Source organism: Leucoraja erinacea, chromosome 36, assembly GCF_028641065.1.
Source record: "Leucoraja erinacea ecotype New England chromosome 36, Leri_hhj_1, whole genome shotgun sequence".
Classification (NCBI taxonomy): Eukaryota; Metazoa; Chordata; class Chondrichthyes; order Rajiformes; family Rajidae; genus Leucoraja; species Leucoraja erinaceus.
In genome coordinates this window covers 1,489,851-1,508,569 of record NC_073412.1, presented here as the reverse complement: position 1 = coordinate 1,508,569, position 18,719 = coordinate 1,489,851, and the positions used below count along the sequence as shown (strand labels likewise).

At 45.8% G+C, this 18,719-nt stretch overlaps 1 protein-coding gene across 3 annotated transcripts in view; it reads left to right on the top strand.

Annotated features, from left to right (window-relative positions):
* commd4 (COMM domain containing 4) overlaps positions 1-18,719 on the top strand; it is a 126,333-nt gene that overhangs the window by 9,264 nt on the left and 98,350 nt on the right. The gene's annotated exons all lie outside the window — the stretch shown is intronic.

Below are 18,719 nucleotides of genomic sequence, written 5' to 3'. Positions count from 1 at the left end.
GTGGGACTATAGTAGTAGGGACATGTTGGCTGGTGCTGTAGAGGTCACAACACAGTTCCCTGTGAAACTCCGCTGATCACACTCCACGAGCTGGAATATTATCCTTCCACCAGTTCTCTCATCTTCGCCTGCTCTGCCCTAGATGTGACTTCAGGCATGCTTTAATATGGTTGCTGCTTAACCAGTTACAGCATTGGCCACGGCAGCCAGTTGATAAAAAGGGCAATGAGGATCAGAGAGTGAAGAATCGGAAAAGTTTGAAGAGCATTTGGAAAAACCCTCCAAAAATGCATATGTTGATAAATGGGACAAGGAGGAGCAAGAGTGCTAGCATAGATCACTGGGCCGAATGGCCAGTAGATCTTTCTGGAGATCTTCACCACGATTTCTCAACCGTTGCACTGTTCCTTGAACACTGACTCCACTTATCAAGTTGAAAAGAGTTGTCTGTCAACATGTGACATTCTCGTGCAACGAGATTTTGTTGTTGATCTTGTCGGGCAACATTCATGTTGTGCAGCATCTGATTTAGCCCCGCAGTTTCAGGCTGACGGGGTTTGCAAATATTCCAGTCATTCACAATTTCATTTCAAAAATGCAATTGTTCATGAAGATAGACACAAAAATGCTGGAGTAACTCAGCGGGACAGGCAGCATCTCCGGAGAGAAGGAATGGGTAACGTTTCCGGTCGAGACCCTTCTTCAAACTGAGAGTCAGGGAAGATATGGACGGGCAAGGTGTGAAAAGGAGACATCAAAGAGGACAAAGTTCAGGGACAATGTAGAGTGGATCATTGTTAGCTGAGGGGAAGTTAACAACGAGGTAACCAAAGATAAAATGTAATCAGGAAAACAGTCAGACTGGTCGGAGAATCCGGATAGGGGATGGATGGAGAGAGAGTGGGGAAGCAAGGGTTACTCGAAGTTAGAGAAGTCAATGTTCATACCGCTGGGGTGTAAGCTGCCCAAGAGAAATATGAGACGCTGCCAGAGATCTCACAATCTTTTATTCTATCTTTCCAGTCCGTTAACCCACAACATTTAAGAAGCAGGGGAGTTGTCTACCATTGTCAATGGAAATTAAAAGTCGCTATTTTCAGTCTGACCCGAAACGTCACCATTCCTTCTCTCCAGAGATGCCGCCTGTCCCGCAGAGTTACTCCAGCATTTGGTGTCTATCTTCGGTGTAAACCAGCATTTGCAGTTCCTTCCTACACAAGTGATAGGGGGTGGGAGGGGTTGATTGGCAGATGGGTGGAACAGTAAGGACAAGGAAGTGTACGGTGATCTACACTGTGTGTTTGAAAATCTGAGGTTGTTTTGCCCTAAAGCCAGTTTTAAGCACAAAGAATGGACACAATAGCATTCAAAGTGTACTTCAACAGATTATTAATAGACAATGCACAGCTATGTGCATATTTGTCTCTGGTGCTGCAGCATAAAGTATTTTCATTGCACATTCCATTGCACAGGTGACAATTAAGAAGCAGTGAGATGTCTACCTTGTCAATGGAAACGAAATGTCGATATTTTGAGTCTGAAGAAAGGTCTCGACCCGAAACATCACCTATCCTTCTCTCTAGTGATACAGCCTGTCCCGCTGAGTTACTCCAGCATTTTGTGTCTATCTTTGTTGTAAACCAGCATCTGCAGTTCCTTCCTGCGCGTGTAGATGTTTTTAATCTATTTCTCATTTCTTAAACCTAACTCAATTTGCTGAATGGCCTTCAGTAATGCCTGAGCATGGTGTGACAATGTAGAAATAGTAGACCAATCGGCCCTTTGAGCCTGCACCGCCATTCAATATGATCATGACTGATCATCCAACTCAGTATCCCTTCCCTGCCTTCTCTCCATACCCCCTGATCCCTTTAGCCACAAGGGCCACATCTAACTCCCTCTTAAATATAGCCAATGAACTGTGGCCTCAACTACCATCTGTGGCAGAGAATTCCACAGATTCACCACTCTCTGTGTGAAAAATGTTTTTCTCATCTCGGTCCTAAAAGATTTCCCCCTTATCCTTAAATTGTGACCCCTTGTTCTGGACTTCCCCAACATCGGGAACAATCTTCCTGCGTCTAGTCTGTCCAACCCCTTAAGAATTTTGTAAGTTTCTATAAGATCCCCCCTCAATCTTCTAAATTCTAGCAAGTACAAGCCGAGTGTATCCAGTCTTTCTTCATATGAAAGTCCTGACATCCCAGGAATCAGCCAAATGACAGAGGCAGAACAAAAGGAAATGGGTCGTGAGATATGGCACGGTGGCTGGGTAAAATTGAAAATTGTCCCTAGTGTGTGTAGGATAGTGTTAGTGTGCGGGGATCGCTGGTCGGCACGGACTCGGTGGGTCGAAGGGCCTGTTTCCACGTTGTATCACTAAACTAAATGGCAACAAATCAATGCTAAATAGCTCACACAAGACGTGCTTCAAGTTAATTGTTACCTGCACAATTGCAAGTACAAATGAAAATACTTTATGCTGCAGCCCCACAGGCAAATAGGCGCATAGCTGTGCATCGTATATTAATAATCTGTTTGAATGTACACTTTGAATGCTATTGTGTCCATTCTTTGCACTTAAAACTGGCTTTAGGGCAAAAACAACCTCAAATTTGCAAGATCACACTGTACATTTCCTTGTTCTTACTATTCCACCCATCTGTCAATCACCCCCCACCTCTATCTACCTATCACTTGTGTAGGAAGGAACTGTAGGTGCTGGTTTACACCGAAGATAGACACAAAATGCTGGAGTTACTCAACGGGACGGGCGGCATCTCCGGATAGAGGGAACGGATCACGTTTCAGGTCGAGACCCTTCTTCAAAGTCTGAAGCACTCCTGCATTTTGTGTCTACCCACCTATCACTTGCCAGACTTTGACCTGCCCCCACATCTTTTCCAGATTTCTCTCCCCAACCCCCAACTGTAACCAACCTGAAGAAGATTCCGTCTGGAAACGTTACCCATCCATGTCTTCCAGAAATAGAAACATAGAAAATAGGTGCAGGCCCTTCGAGCTTGTACCGCCATTCAATATGATCATGGCTGATCATCCAACTCAGTATCCTGTACCTGCCTTCTCCCCATACCCCCTGATCCCTTTAGCCACAAGGGCCACATCTAACTCCCTCTTAAATATAGCCAATGAACTGTGTGGCCTCAATTACCTTCAGTGGCAGAGAGTTCCACAGATTCACCACTCTCTGTGTGAAAAATGTTTTCCTCACCTCGGTCCTAAAAGATTTCCCCCTTATCCTTAAACTGTGCGTGACCTCTTGTTCTGAACTTCCCCAACATCGGGAACAATCTTCCTGCATCTAGCCTGTCCAACCCCTTAAGAATTTTGTAAGTTTCTATAAGATCCCCCCCTCAATCTTCTAAATTCTAACGAGTGTGCTGCCTGAAACCGTTGAGTTACTCCAGCACTTTGTAAATCAGCATCTGCAGTTCCTTCTGCCTACTAGTCTGTCGAAACCCTTCCAAATGTTGCAGTCAGCTTAAACCAACAGAGGCATTTAGTTGCCAAATATCTGATGTTGATAATTTCATGCTTCAACGAATGGGCTCGGCCATGGAGGTATGGTTGGCACAGGCATGCTTTTTAGTTGCGGAATAGTTGGATGTTCTCCATTGCTTTATCAGCAAAGTTCATCTCTGCACAAGGGCTGATTGCTTTCACTCAGGATATGTATCCCCGCTGTTAGTACGTTCACAAAAATAAAGCCGAGAGCATCGGAAATCCCTTCTTTCAGCAAAATCTCACCCTTTCCAAATTTTCTACGGGTGTTTTGGTATCCTGCTGGAAAGGGTCAGGCAAAATAGAGCAAGCAAACTCACAATGAAGTCACCCACAAACTCAGGCAGCTTCACGCCAGTGACAAGTTCAGGCCTGATGCAGACCAACATCATTAAAGTTGAAGACAATATTTTCAATGGCACCTCCCAAACTCGTAATGTTTATTCTGAGATTGGAGAGTCTCGGCAAGAATGAGGTGGTAGACAAGTTCAGATTGTTTTCTCCTGAGTCTCGGAGGCCATCAGAGGTTTATAAAATGTTAGGGAAGTCCAGGACAAGGGGTCACAGCTTAAGGATAAGGGGGAAATCCTTTAAAACCGAGATGAGAAGAACTTTTTTCACACAGAGAGTGGTGAATCTCTGGAACTCTCTGCCACAGAGGGTAGTTGAGGCCAGTTCATTAGCTATATTTAAGAGGGAGTTAGATGTGGCCCTTGTGGCTAAGGGGATCAGAGGGTATGGAGAGAAGGCAGGTACGGGATACTGAGTTGGATGATCAGCCATGATCATATTGAATGGCGGTGCACGCTCGAAGGGCCGAATGGCCTACTCCTGCACCTAATTTCTATGTTTCTATGTTTTCTATGTTTCTATAAAATTGTAAAACGGCATAGAATAGATGGCCAGCTTTTCCATATCTAAGATAGATACAAAAAGCTGGAGTAACTCAGCGGGATAGGCAGCATCTCTGCGGAGAAGGGATGGGTGACGTTTCGGGTCACCTCCGCTAAGTCTGCCTTAACCTACCTGATCTCCTAGTTGCCAAACACTTTACTTCCTCTCCCACTCCCAATCTGACCTTTCTGTCCTGGGCCTCCTCCACTGTCAGAGTGAGGCCCAGCGCAAATTGGAGGAACAGCACCTCATATTTCGCTTGGGTAGTTTACACCCCAGCGGTATGAACATTGACTTCTCTAACTTCAGATAGCCCTTGCTCCCCTCTCCATCTCCTCCTCACTCCCTCCCAGTTCTCCCACCAGTCTTACTGTCTCCAGCTACATTCTATCTCTGTCTTGCCCACTCCCCTGACATCAGTCTGAAGAAAGGTCTCGACCCGAAACATCACCCATTCCTTCTCTCCAGAGATGCTGCCTGTCCCACTGAGTTACTCCAGCTTTTTGTATCTGCCTTAACTAAAGAGCTACGGTTTCTGGTTAATACACAAAAGACCATTGTATTGGAGTAACTCAGCAGGCTAGGCAACATCTCTGGAGAACATAAATAGGTGATGTTTCGTGTCGAGACCCTTCTTCAGACGTTAAGTATGTTGCAATAATTCTTATGACAGGAGTATGTTGCAGTACAAGATTCCACAATAATGGGGTTTTTGGTGGTAAAAGAATTAATACACATTGAATTTGTATTAGGAACTGATACAAATTCTCCAGTTTATTCCCAACTATCAGGCTCTTGAACACCACACAACAGAGAAGGTTCACCAGACTGATTCCTGGGATGGCAGGACTTTCATACGACGAAAGACTGGATAGACTCGGCTTGTACTCGCTAGAATTTAGAAGATTGAGGGGGGATCTTATAGAAGCTTACAAAATCCTTAAGGGGTTGGACAGGCTAGATGCAGGAAGATTGTTCCCGATGTTGGGGAAGTTCAGAACAAGGGGTCACAGTTTAAGGATAAGGGAGAAGTCTTTTAGGACTGAGATGAGAACATTTTTTTTCACACAGAGAGTGGTGAATCTCTGGAATTCTCTGCCACAGAAAGTAGTTGAGGCCAATTCATGGGCTATATTTAAGAGGGAGTTAGATGTGGCCCTTGTGGCTAAAGGGATCAGGGGATACGGAGAGAAGGCAGGTACAGGATACTGAGTTGGATGATCAGCCATGATCATATTGAATGGCAGTGCAGGCTCAAAGGGCCGAATGCCCTACTCCTGCACCTATTTTCTATGTTTCTACAACACTAGCTAAACTACAAGCTATGTATCATATTAGCACGTTGGGCTTTTTGGTATTAGTATGGGCTAGTATTAGTTTATTGAATATCTTTTCAATTATTATCTGTTATCCATGAGTATGGTGTTTGCAGGCCTGTTGTGCTGCTGCAAGTAAGAATTTCATCAGAGACCCAGGTTCGATCCTGACCTAGGATGCTGTCTGTGTGGAATTTCCACGTTCTCCCTGTAACAGCGTGGGGGTTTTCCCGGTTGTTCCGGTTTCCTCCCACATCCCAAAGACTTGCGGGTTTGTAGGCTAATTGGCCCTCTGCAAAATGCCCCCTAGTGTGTAGGGAGTGGCTGAGAATGTGGAATAGCATAGATCTAGGAGTGTAGGTGCATAGCTCCTTGAAAGTTGCAACACAGTTGGATAGGCTGGTCAAGAAGGATTTTGGGACATTGGCCTTCATCATATTGAGTATAGAAGTTGGGAGTTCAGGTTAACATTATACAAGATTTTGTTGGGGCCATGTTTAGAAGAATGTGTTTAGTTTTGGTCTCCATGTTATAGGAAAGACATTGTCAAGCTTGAAAGGGTTCAGAGAAGATTGTCTAGGATGTTGCCAGGAATCAAGGAACTGAGCTATAAGGAGAGGTTGAGCAGACTAGGACTTTATTCCTTGGAGCTCAGGTGGATGAGGATGAGGATCTTATAGAGGTGGACAAAATCATGAGAGGAATAGATTGGGTAAACAAGTCTTTTGTCCAGAGTAGGGGAATTGAGAACCAGATTAGGGGGTTTAAGGTGAGGGGAGAAAGATTTAATGGCAATCTGAGGGGGTAACTTTTTCACTCAGAGGGTGGTGGGTGTATGGAACGAGCTGCCAGAGGAGGTAGTTGAGGCTGGGACTATCCCAATGTTTAAGAAACATTTAGACAGGTACATGGATTTAGAGAGATATGGGCCAAATGCTGACAGATGGGACTAGTGTAGATCTTGGTCAGCAGAGGCTAGTTGGGCCGAAGGGCCTATTTCCACACCGTAGGACTCTACAACTGTTTAGTGTGAATCGGTGATCAATGGTGGACTAGCTGAGGGACCAGTACCTCTCAACTAAAACTCAATTTCATTTAATTTTATGTCCCCAATCAAAGCCTCAAACAGGTTTGGGCAGATTTGTCAATTGAAAAAAAAATGAAATACGATACGTGTAGGAAAGAACTGGCAGATGCGGGTTTAAACCGAAGATAGACACTAAACACTGGAGTAACTCAGCGGGACAGGCAACGTCTCTGGAGAGAAGGAATGGGTGACGATTTGGGTTAAGACCCTTCTTCAGACCAGATCCTTATTTAATCACCAACCAACAATCTTTCTCAAAGTTATAACAACACAGGGTGGCCATATTACATGCAATGATTTAAATGTTTGACGACTTGCTTTTCTTCATGCCTCATGAATACAAATTCACAACAATCCACACATTAATATTTACCATGGCAACTCGAGATTGATTTGTCATTATCTCCCGATCACTCACACCTGCTCGGCCCACAGAGGCTCAGGTAGACACAACAAACTGCAGATGCTGGAAACTGGAGAAAAACACAAAGTGCTGGAGGAACTCAGCGGGCCAGACAGCGTTTCTGGTCGGGACCCTTCTTCAGACAGGTGTACGATTGGGAGCATATTGACTGGTTCAGCAACTGAAACTCTCAGGAACAAAGGAGATTACAGAATGTTAGACATTGTTAGTGTTCGAGGATCTTATAGAAACATGTAAAATTCTTAAGGGATTGGGCAGGCTAGATGCAGGAAAAATGTTCCCGATGTTCGAGCCAGCAACGCCATTCAATATGATCATGGCTGACCATCCAAAATCAGTAGCCCGTTGTGGATTTTTCCCCATATCCCTTGATTCCGTTAGCCCTAAGAGCTAAATCTAACTCTCTCTTGAAAACATCCAGTGAATCGGCCTCCACTGCCTTCTGTGGCAGAGAATTCCACAGATTCACAACTCTCTGGGTGAAAAAGTTTTTCCTCATCTCAGTCCTAAATGGCCGACCCCTTATTCTTACAAGCATCTGTCTCCGACCGGAAGGCATTGCAGAGGGTGGTGAAAATTGCCCAACGCATCACCGGTTCCTCGCTCCCCTCCATTGAGTCTGTCCAAAGCAAGTGCTGTCTGCGGAGGGCGCTCAGCATCGCCAAGGACTGCTCTCACCCCAACCATGGACTGTTTACCCTCCTCCTCCTACCATCCGGGAGGCGCTACAGGTCTCTCCGTTGCCGAACCAGCAGGTCGAGGAACAGCTTCTTCCCGGCGGCTGTCACTCTACTCAACAATGTACCTCGGTGACTGCCAATCACCACCCCCCCCCCGGACACTTATTATTATTTATTCAAATCGTTTGCTATGTCGCTCTTCAATGGAGATGCTAAATGCATTTTGTTGTCTCTGTACTGTACACTGACAATCTATCTATTATATAAAACTCAAATCCGTCCGCCTGCCTGCAGTACGGATCCCTTCCTGCCTTTCGATTCCTTCCCGCCGTGCGATGTCACAATGCCCGATGCTCGCGGACGTCCAATCGGAATGGATCCATTTGCATGTACGGCTTTCCGGCCGCGTTTCTTCCTTTGACGCTCCGCAACTCCGAAACCGGACGCAGAATCGCCGACGTCTTTTCCATTTCGGTAGAGATTTCGCTTTTCTTTCTAAGTATCCGCTCCTCATTACATTTCGTCGTGTTTAAGTACTTTTTTTTAATCAAATCCTACTTTCCCCCCCCCCCCACCACCTCAATATTTCAAAAAGAAACTGGATTCTCAGCAGCCCCAGCCCCATCGTGTGATGTCACAATGCCCAATACATTGTTGCCATAGAGAACGCTCAGCGATTATTCAAATTCTTCACCAACTGTCATTTCTGACATGAGAAAAACATTTTTTACACAGAGAGTGGTGAATCTGTGGAATTCTCTGCCACAGAAGGTAGTTGAGGCCACACAGTTCATTGGCTATATTTAAGAGGGAGTTAGATGTGGCCCTTGTGGCTAAAGGGATCAGGGGGTATGGAGAGAAGGCAGGTACGGGATACTGAGTTGGATGATCAGCCGTGATCATATTGAATGGTGAATGGTGCAGGCTCGAAGGGCCGAATGGCCTCTACTCCTGCACTTATTTTCTATGTTTCTATGTGTCCCTCTCTCTCTGCCACCCATCTCTCTCTCCCCCACCCCCTTCCCTCTCTACCCCACCCCCTTCCCCTACCACTCTGTCCCTCTTCCACCAGTCTCTCTACCCCTACCTCCCCACTCTCCCACTTCTCTCCTCTTACATGGTAAATGGTAGGGAATTACATGGTAAATGGTAGGGAATTGAAGAATGTAGGTGAACAGAGGGATCTGGGAATAACTGTGCACAGTTCCCTGAAAGTGGAATCTCATGTAGATAGGGTGGTAAAGAAAGCTTTTGGTGTGCTGGCCTTTATAAATCAGAGCATTGAGTATAGAAGTTGGGATGTAATGTTAAAATTGTACAAGGCATTGGTGAGGCCAATTCTGGAGTATGGTGTACAATTTGGTCGCCTAATTATAGGAAGGATGTCAACAAAATAGAGAGAGTACAGAGGAGATTTACTAGAATGTTGCCTGGGTTTCAGCAACTAAGTTACAGAGAAAGGTTGAACAAGTTAGGGCTTTATTCTTTGGAGCGCAGAAGGTTAAGGGGGGACTTGATAGAGGTCTTTAAAATGATGAGTGGGGTAGACATAGTTGACGTGGATAAGCTTTTCCCACTGAGAGTAGGGAAGATTCAAACAAGGGGACATGACTTGAGAATTAAGGGACAGAAGTTTAGGGGTAACATGAGGGGGAACTTTACTCAGAGAGTGGTGGCTGTGTGGAATGAGCTTCCAGTGAAGGTGGTGGAGGGAGGTTCGTTTTTATAATTTAATATCCCCTCTATTTTATAATTTTATAATCCCCTCTCTCCCCCACCCCTCTCCCACTCTCTCCCTCCTCCCCTCCCTCCACATCCCGTCTCCCCCACATCTCTCTCCCCATCCCCCTCTCTCACCCCCTACCCGGCTCTCCTTTCCCTCCCAAATCTGTCCCGTTTCCTCCTCCTCCTCTCCCCCCTCCCCTCCCCTCTCTCTCCCCCCCCCCCCCCCCCCCCCCCCCCCCCCCCGCAAACGCTGTTGGGGAAACAGACCCAACGGGTCTGCACTTGGTCTAGTGACAATTAAAATTGAATCTGAATCTGAATCTGAATCTGAATCTACACTGTACTAACTTCAACTGTGAACTATTGGCAGCTGAGGTTGATCTAAGGACTTTGGGCTATTTTTGTACTGCTGTTGGGATTATTGATATATTGATTTTTTTTTCATGATATATTATCTATGTGTATTGTGTTCATGCATTTTTTATGCTGCTTTAAGAATGTATCTTCCGGCGTTGGCAGATATGACAATTAACCACTTCTGACTTTTGGACTTATCCACACCGGCCAACATGTCCCAGCTACACTAGTCCCACATGCCAGCATTTGGTCCATATCCCTCCAAACCTGTCCTATCCATGTACCTGTCCAACTGTTCCTTAAATGTTTGGATAGTCCCAGCCTCACCTACCTCCTCTAGCAGCTTGTTCCATACACCCACCACCCTTTGTGTGGAAAAAGTCACCCCTCGGATTCCTATTAAATCTTTTCCCAATCATCTTGAACCTATGTCCTCTGGTTCTCGATTCACCTACTCTGGGCAAGAGACTCTGTGCATCACCAGTCTGAAGAAGGGTCTCGGCCCAAAACGTTGCCTATTTCCTTCGCTCCATAGATGCTGCCTGTCCCGTTGAGTTACTCCAGCTTTTTGTGTCAATCTTCGGTTTAAACCAGCATCTGCAGTTCCCTCTTACCCACTGTGCATCTACCCAATCTATTATTCTCATGATTTTGTACACCTCTATAAGATCACCCCTCATGCTCCTGCGCTCCAAGGAATAGAATCCCAGCCTACTCAACCTCTGCCTAGAGCTCAGACCCTCTAGTCCTGGCAACATCCTCGTAAATCTTCTCTGTACCCTTTCCAGCTTGACAACATCTTTCCTGTAAGACGGTGCCCATGAAATGAACATAATACTCTGAAGAAGGGTTTTGTCCCGAAACGTTGCCTATTCCCTTGGGTCCATAGATGCTGCTGTACCCGCTGAGTTTCTCCAGCATTTTTGTCTACCTTTGATTGTTCCAGCATCTGCAGTTCCTTCTTAAATAAAAAACATGGTAGGGTTCACCAGACTGATTCCTGGGATGTCAGGACTGTCTTATGAAGAAAGACTGGATAGACTTGGTTTATACTCTCTAGAATTTAGGAGATTGAGAGGGGATCTTATAGAAACTTACAAAATTCTTAAGGGGTTGGACAGGCTAGATGCAGGAAGATTGCTCCCGATGTTGGGGAAGTCCAGGACAAGGGGTCACAGCTTAAGGATCAGGGGGAAATCCTTTTAAACCGAGATGAGAAGAACGTTTTTCACACAGAGAGTGGTGAATCTCTGGAACTCTCTGCCGCAGAGGGTAGTTGAGGCCACAGTTCATTGGCTATATTTAAGAGGGAGTTAGATGTGGCCCTTGTGGCTAAGGGGATTAGGGGGTATGAAGAGAAGGCAGGTACAGGATACTGAGTTGGATGATCAGCCATGATCATATTGAATGGCGGTGCAGGCTCGAAGGGCCGAATGGCCTACTCCTGCACCTAATTTCTATGTTTCTATGTTTATTCCAAATGAGATATTTGCACTACTTGTTCTTCCATGTCCTTGTGCTATATAGTGGCTCGCCACTGCTGTACACATTGTTGCGCTAGTGGAGTGTTAAGTGCAAGGTCTGCAATAGTACATGGATTATCCAGCAATGGGCATTGCAGTAGGTGTTGTATTGTCTGGGTCAGTGTGTCACAGTTGTTGGACCCTCGATATCGCCCCATTGTCACCCTTACACTGACAACACCAAATTTGTTTATTTTTTTTAATTATTTTATTTTATTAGAAGTAAGTACAATCATATGGTACCAAAGTGCCTAATATATAAGGTACACAAAAAAGCTGGAGAAACTCAGCGGGTGCAGCAGCATCTATGGAGCGAAGGAAATAGGCAACGTTTCGGGTGGAAACCCTGAAGGAAATAGGCAACGTTTCGGGTCGAAACCCTGAAGGAAATAGGCAACATTTCGGGTCGAAACCCTGAAGGAAATAGGCAACGTTTTGGGTCGAAACCCTGAAGGAAATAGGCAACATTTCAGGTCTTAACCCTGAAGGAAATAGGCAACGTTTCGGGCCGAAACCCGGAAGGGTTTCGGCCCAAAACGTTACCTATTTCCTTCACTCCATCGATGCTGCTGCACCCGCTGAGTTCCTCCAGCATTTTTGTCTACCTTCGATTTTCCAGCATCTGCAGTTCCTTCTTAAACACTGCCTAATATATATCTTCATAATACATTTTATGTACAGCTTCTATTTGTTGTTGTTGTTATATTAAAGAAAGGTTAGAATAAGAAAAAGAAGTTAGATAGTAACGGATGGAAAGACGTGAGATATATAGTGTCTGAAGAAAAGGAAAAATGACCAATGAGTGAAGAAAGCTGAGAAAAATAAAATTAAAAAAATAAAAATTAAAATTAAAGTAAGGAGATCATAGAAACATAGAAATTAGGTGCAGGAGTAGGCCATTCGGCCCTTCGAGCCTGCACCATTCGCCATTCAATATGATCATGGCTGATCATCCAACTCAGTATCCCATACCTGCCTTCTCTCCATACCCCCTGATCCCCTTAGCCACAAGGGCCACATCTAACTCCCTCTTAAATATAGAAACCGGACGCAGAATCGCCGACGTCTTTTCCATTTCGGTAGAGATTTCGCTTTTCTTTCTAAGTATCCGCTCCTCATTACATTTCGTCGTGTTTAAGTACATTTTTTAAATCAAATCCTACACCCCCCCCCCCCCCCCCCCCCCCCCCCCCCCACCACCTCAATATTTCAAAAATAAACTGGATTCTCACCCACACAAGCAGCCCCTGGTGAACGTTCCATCGTGTGATGTCATAATGTTCAAATACATTGTTGCCATAGAGAACGCTCAGCGATTATTCAAATTCTTCACCAACTGTCATTCTGACATGAGAAGAACTTTTTTCACACAGAGAGAGAGTTGTGAATCTCTGGAATTCTCTGCCACAGAAGGTAGTGGAGGCCACACAGTTCATTGGCTATATTTAAGAGGGAGTTAGATGTGGCCCTTGTGGCTAAGGGATCAGGGGGTATGGAGAGAAGGCAGGTACAGGATACTGAGTTGGATGATCAGCCGTGATCATATTGAATGGCGGTGCAGGCTCGAAGGGCCGAATGGCCTACTCCTGCACTTAATTTCTATGTTTCTATGTGTCCCTCTCTCTCTCCCCACCCCCTTCCCTCTCTACCCCACCCCCTTCCCCTACCACTCTGTCCCTCTTCCACCAGTCTCTCTACCCCTACCTCCCCACTCTCCCACTTCTCTCCTCTTACATGGTAAATGGTAGGAAATTGAAGAATGTAGGTGAACAGAGGGATCTGGGAATAACTGTGCACAGTTCCCTGAAAGTGGAATCTCATGTAGATAGGGTGGTAAAGAAAGCTTTTGGTGTGCTGGCCTTTATAAATCAGAGCATTGAGTATAGAAGTTGGGATGTAATGTTAAAATTGTACAAGGCATTGGTGAGGCCAATTCTGGAGTATGGTGTACAATTTTGGTCGCCTAATTATAGGAAGGATGTCAACAAAATAGACAGAGTACAGAGGAGATTTACTAGAATGTTGCCTGGGTTTCAGCAACTAAGTTACAGAGATAGGTTGAATAAGTTAGGGCTTTATTCTCTGGAGCGCAGAAGGTTAAGGGGGGACTTGATAGAAGTCTTTAAAATGATGAGAGGGATAGACATAGTTGACGTGGATAAGCTTTTCCCACTGAGAGTAGGGAAGATTCAAACAAGGGGACATGACATGAGAATTAAGGGACAGAAGTTTAGGTGTAACATGAGGGGGAACTTCTTTACTCAGAGAGTGGTGGCTGTGTGGAATGAGCTTCCAGTGAAGGTGGTGGAGGGAGGTTCGTTTTTATAATTTAATATCCCCTCTATTTTATAATTTTATAATCCCCTCTCTCCCCCCACCCCTCTCCCACTCTCTCCCTCCTCCCCTCCCTCCACATCCCGCCTCCCCCACATCTCTCTCCCCATCCCCTTCTCTCACCCCCTACCCCGCTCTCCCTTTCCCTCCCAAATCTGTCCCGTTTCCCCTCCTCCTCCTCCTCCCCCTCCCTCCCCTTCTTCTCACCCCCCCCCCCCCCCCCCCCCCCCCCCCCCCCCGCAACGCTGTTGGGGAAACAGACCCAACGGGTCTGCACTTGGTCTAGTGACAATTAACATTGAATCTGAATCTGAATCTGAATGTACACTGTACTAACTTCAACTGTGAACTATTGGCAGCTGAGGTTGATCTAAGGACTTTGGGCTATTTTTGTACTGCTGTTGGGATTATTGATATATTGATTTTTTTTTCATGATATATTATCTATGTGTATTGTGTTTATGCATTTTTTATGCTGCTTTAAGAATGTATCTTCCGGCGTTGGCAGATATGACAATTAACCACTTCTGACTTTTGGACTTATCCACACCGGCCAACATGTCCCAGCTACACTAGTCCCACATACCAGCATTTGGTCCATATCCCTCCAAACCTGTCCTATCCATGTACCTGTCCAACTGTTCCTTAAATGTTTGGATAGTCCCAGCCTCACCTACCTCCTCTAGCAGCTTGTTCCATACACCCACCACCCTTTGTGTGAAAACATCACCACTCGGATTCCTATTAAATCTTTTCCCAATCATCTTGAACCTATGTCCTCTGGTTCTCGATTCACCTACTATGGGCAATCACCAGACTCTGTGCATCACCAGTCTGAAGAAGGGTCTCGGCCCAAAACGTTGCCTATTTCCTTCGCTCCATAGATGCTGCTTGTCCCGCTGAGTTGTGTCAATCTTTGGTTTAAACCAGCATCTGCAGTTCCCTCTTACCCACTGTGCATCTACCCAATCTATTCCTCTCATGATTTTGTACACCTCTATAAGATCACCCCTCATGCTCCTGCGCTCCAAGGAATAGAGTCCCAGCCTACTCAACCTCTGCCGAGAGCTCAGACCCTCTAGTCCTGGCAACATCCTCGTAAATCTTCTCTGTACCCTTTCCAGCTTGACAACATCTTTCCTGTAAGACGGTGCCCATGAAATGAACATAATACTCTGAAGAAGGGTTTCGTCCCGAAACGTTGCCTATTCCCTTGGGTCCATAGATGCTGCCTCACCCGCTGAGTTTCTCCAGCATTTTTGTCTACCTTTGATTCTTCCAGCATCTGCAGTTCCTTCTTAAATAAATAACATGGTAGGGTTCACCAGACTGATTCCTGGGATGGCAGGACTGTCTTATGAAGAAAGACTGGATAGACTTGGTTTATACTCTCTAGAATTTAGGGGATTGAGAGGGGATCTTATAGAAACTTACAAAATTCTTAAGGGGTTGGACAGGCTAGATGCAGGAAGATTGCTCCCGATGTTGGGGAAGTCCAGGACAAGGGGTCACAGCTTAAGGATAAGGGGGAAATCCTTTAAAACCGAGATGAGAAGAACTTTTTTCACACAGAGAGTGGTGAATCTCTGGAACTCTCTGCCGCAGAGGGTAGTTGAGGCCACAGTTCATTGGCTATATTTAAGAGGGAGTTAGATGTGGCCCTTGTGGCTAAGGGGATCAGGGGGTATGGAGAGAAGGCAGGTACGGGATACTGAGTTGGATGATCAGCCATGATCATATTGAATGGCGGTGCAGGCTCGAAGGGCCGAATGGCCTCTACTCCTGCACCTAATTTCTATGTTTCTATGTTTATTCCAAATGAGATATTTGCACTTCTTGTTCTTCCATGTCCTTGTGCTATATAGTGGCTCGCCACTGCTGTACACATTGTTGCGCTAGTGGAGTGTTAAGTGCAAGGTCTGCAATAGTACATGGATTATCCAGCAATGGGCATTGCAGTAGGTGTTGCATTGTCTGGGTCAGTGTGTCCACAGTTGTTGGACCCTCGATATCGCCCCATTGTCACCCTTACACTGACAACACCAAATTTGTTTTTTTTTTTAAATTATTTTATTTTATTAGAAGTAAGTACAATCATATGGCACCAAAGTGCCTAATATATAAGGTACACAAAAAAGCTGGAGAAACTCAGCGGGTGCAGCAGCATCTATGGAGCGAAGGAAATAGGCAATGTTTCGGGTGGAAACCCTGAAGGAAATAGGCAACGTTTCGGGTCGAAACCCTGAAGGAAATAGGCAACGTTTCGAGTCGAAACCCTGAAGGAAATAGGCAACGTTTCGGGTCGAAACCCTGAAGGAAATAGGCAACGTTTCGGGCCGAAACCCGGAAGGGTTTCGGCCCGAAACGTTGCCTATTTTCCTTCGCTCCATCGATGCTGCTGCACCCGCTGAGTTCCTCCAGCATTTTTGTCTACCTTCGATTTTCCAGCATCTGCAGTTCCTTCTTAAACACTGCCTAATATATATCTTCATAATACATCTTATGTACAGCTTCTATTTGTTGTTGTTGTTGTTATATTAAAGAAAGGTTAGAATAAGAAAAATAAGTTAGATAGTAAAGGATGGAAAGACGTGAAATATATAGTGTCTGAAGAAAAAGAAAAATGACCAATGAGTGAAGAAAGCTGAGAAAATTAAAATAAAAAAAATAAAAATTAAAAATTAAAGTAAGGAGATCATTGTTTATAATCTTGACCAACCCTCGTCCAGTCCTGAAAGTTATTTTTTACAATTGTGTTGCACCATATGATTCCAAAAAGACGAGAAATGCAGGCCAACTCATTATGAATTGGTCTGGTTTATCCATTAGGGGGAATCGCAGACAACACCAAATTGACCCAAGTGTTAAATGCCTTTCTGCATGCTGAATAATTCGAATATCGTGCTAATCAGGTATATCATGCTATCAGGCGCTGCCACACGGGGTCCATTAATCTTCCAGGGTGTGTACAGATGGAGATCTCTTGCATTCCTTTCAACGAGGTTTAAATATTCAGGCTGGGTGCAGCATCTATTGTAGGGTGTTTGGTGAGTTAGTTAGAGCTCTTCGGGATAGTGGAATCAAGGGGTGTGGGGAGAAGGCAGGAACGGGGTTCTGATTGTGGATGATCAGCCATGATCACATTGAATGGCGGTGCTGGCTCGAAGGGCTGAATGGCCTACTCCCGCACCTATTGTCTATTGTTCTAGATTAGTAAGGGTGTCAAAATTTACAGGGAGAAGGCAGAGAGATAGATCAGCCATGATCGGATGGTGGAGTAGATTCGATGGGCCAAATGGCCTAATGTGCTCCTATATCATGGGCTCATGGTCAAATGAGAGTCCTCCATCACTCTCCTGCCTTGCAGAAAGTGGAAAGTCTTTGGGGTGTCATAGCCTGATCATTGTTCAGTGGACATCTTGCCTCTGACTTGACCTGATCAGGTAGCATCAATGACCCTGGTTTTGTTAAGTTTCTGTCTAGTATCAAAACCACCCTTTGTTTGAACCCAGGTGGTGTCTAAAGCTGAAGGGAGATCTGTGATTCATGAGAGAATCAGCCTGTGGAGCCAAAACATGAAAGGTAGGGCTTTGTATAGAACTGGGATGTTAGCCTGACCTCCCTCCTCAAGGCCCAACCCAAACCAAGTGTTGATGTTGGCTGGCTAACATCTGAGCTTCAGAGACAAAGCCACACGCACATAAACGAGTTGGGTTTTGGCTGAATTATAATGGCCAAGGTCAACAACTGGGCTGGCTCTGGGAAGACACAAAACACTGGAGTGACTCAACATTTCAGGCAGCATCTCTGGATAGAAGGAGTGGGTGATGTTTTGGGTCGAGACCCTTCATCAGACTGAGAGTCAGAGGAGAGGGAGGGACAGAGATATGGAAGGGAAAGGTGTGAAAACGAGACATCAAAGGGAAATATGTAGAATAGATCGTTGTTAGCTTGGGGAAGGTGACAACGAGGCATACAGAGATAAAACATAATCAAGGAGACAGTCAGACTGGTCGGAGAAGGGGATGTATGGAGAGAGAGAGAGGGAAAGCAAGGGCTACCAATACAGGTGCACAACCTTTATCCAAAAGCCTTGGGACCGGACACTTTTCGTAATTCAGAATTTTTCGGCTTTCGGAATGGAAGATTTTTAGCGTAGATTTTAACGGCCGGCTCAGTGGTAGAGTGCTCGGCTCGTATCCGCAAGGTCGCGAGTTTGCGCCTCGATCCCGGCAGTTACTCGATCGCGAGTTTGAGTCTTCAATGTAGTTTTTTCTTGCAGAATAGGAGAGAATAGGGAGGGTTAGGCTGGGATCATTCTCTGCGAGATGATCTTAGTGCGGGAGACAAGTGTAGGAGAGGTGTACTGAGTGTGTGGGCAGAACTTTGGAAGTGATTGCCCACCATTCTCAAAAGCCGCTGTGTCTCCCTGTCCCTCCAACTCCAGAGGAATTCGCTCCCCGATGGGCCGCTACGGCGACAAGTGGCAGTTCGCCCACAGCCCGAGCTGCGCCCCCTCATCCGCAACCCGGGTTCCTCTGGAGTTGGAGCGGGGCTGGGCTAGAGTTGCTGCTGGCTGTGAGTCTCTGGGATCTCCGTGCTTGCAGTCGGTGTCCCGTTGGTCCTGACGTCTCCGGTCACCCCCCTGGAATGGAGCTGAGACTGGGAACTGTACCGCCCTTGCCCCCTCCCTCTGCAACTGCAAACAACCCCACAGTTCCCAGTCTCAGCTCCTGTACAGGGGGGTGGCCGGAGACGTCACAGCCCGAGCCATCAGCTTCTGTCCCTACGGGGACAGCGGAGAGCGTGTTCCTCTGGAATTGGAACGGGGCTGGGCTGCTGCTGGCTGTGGGTCTC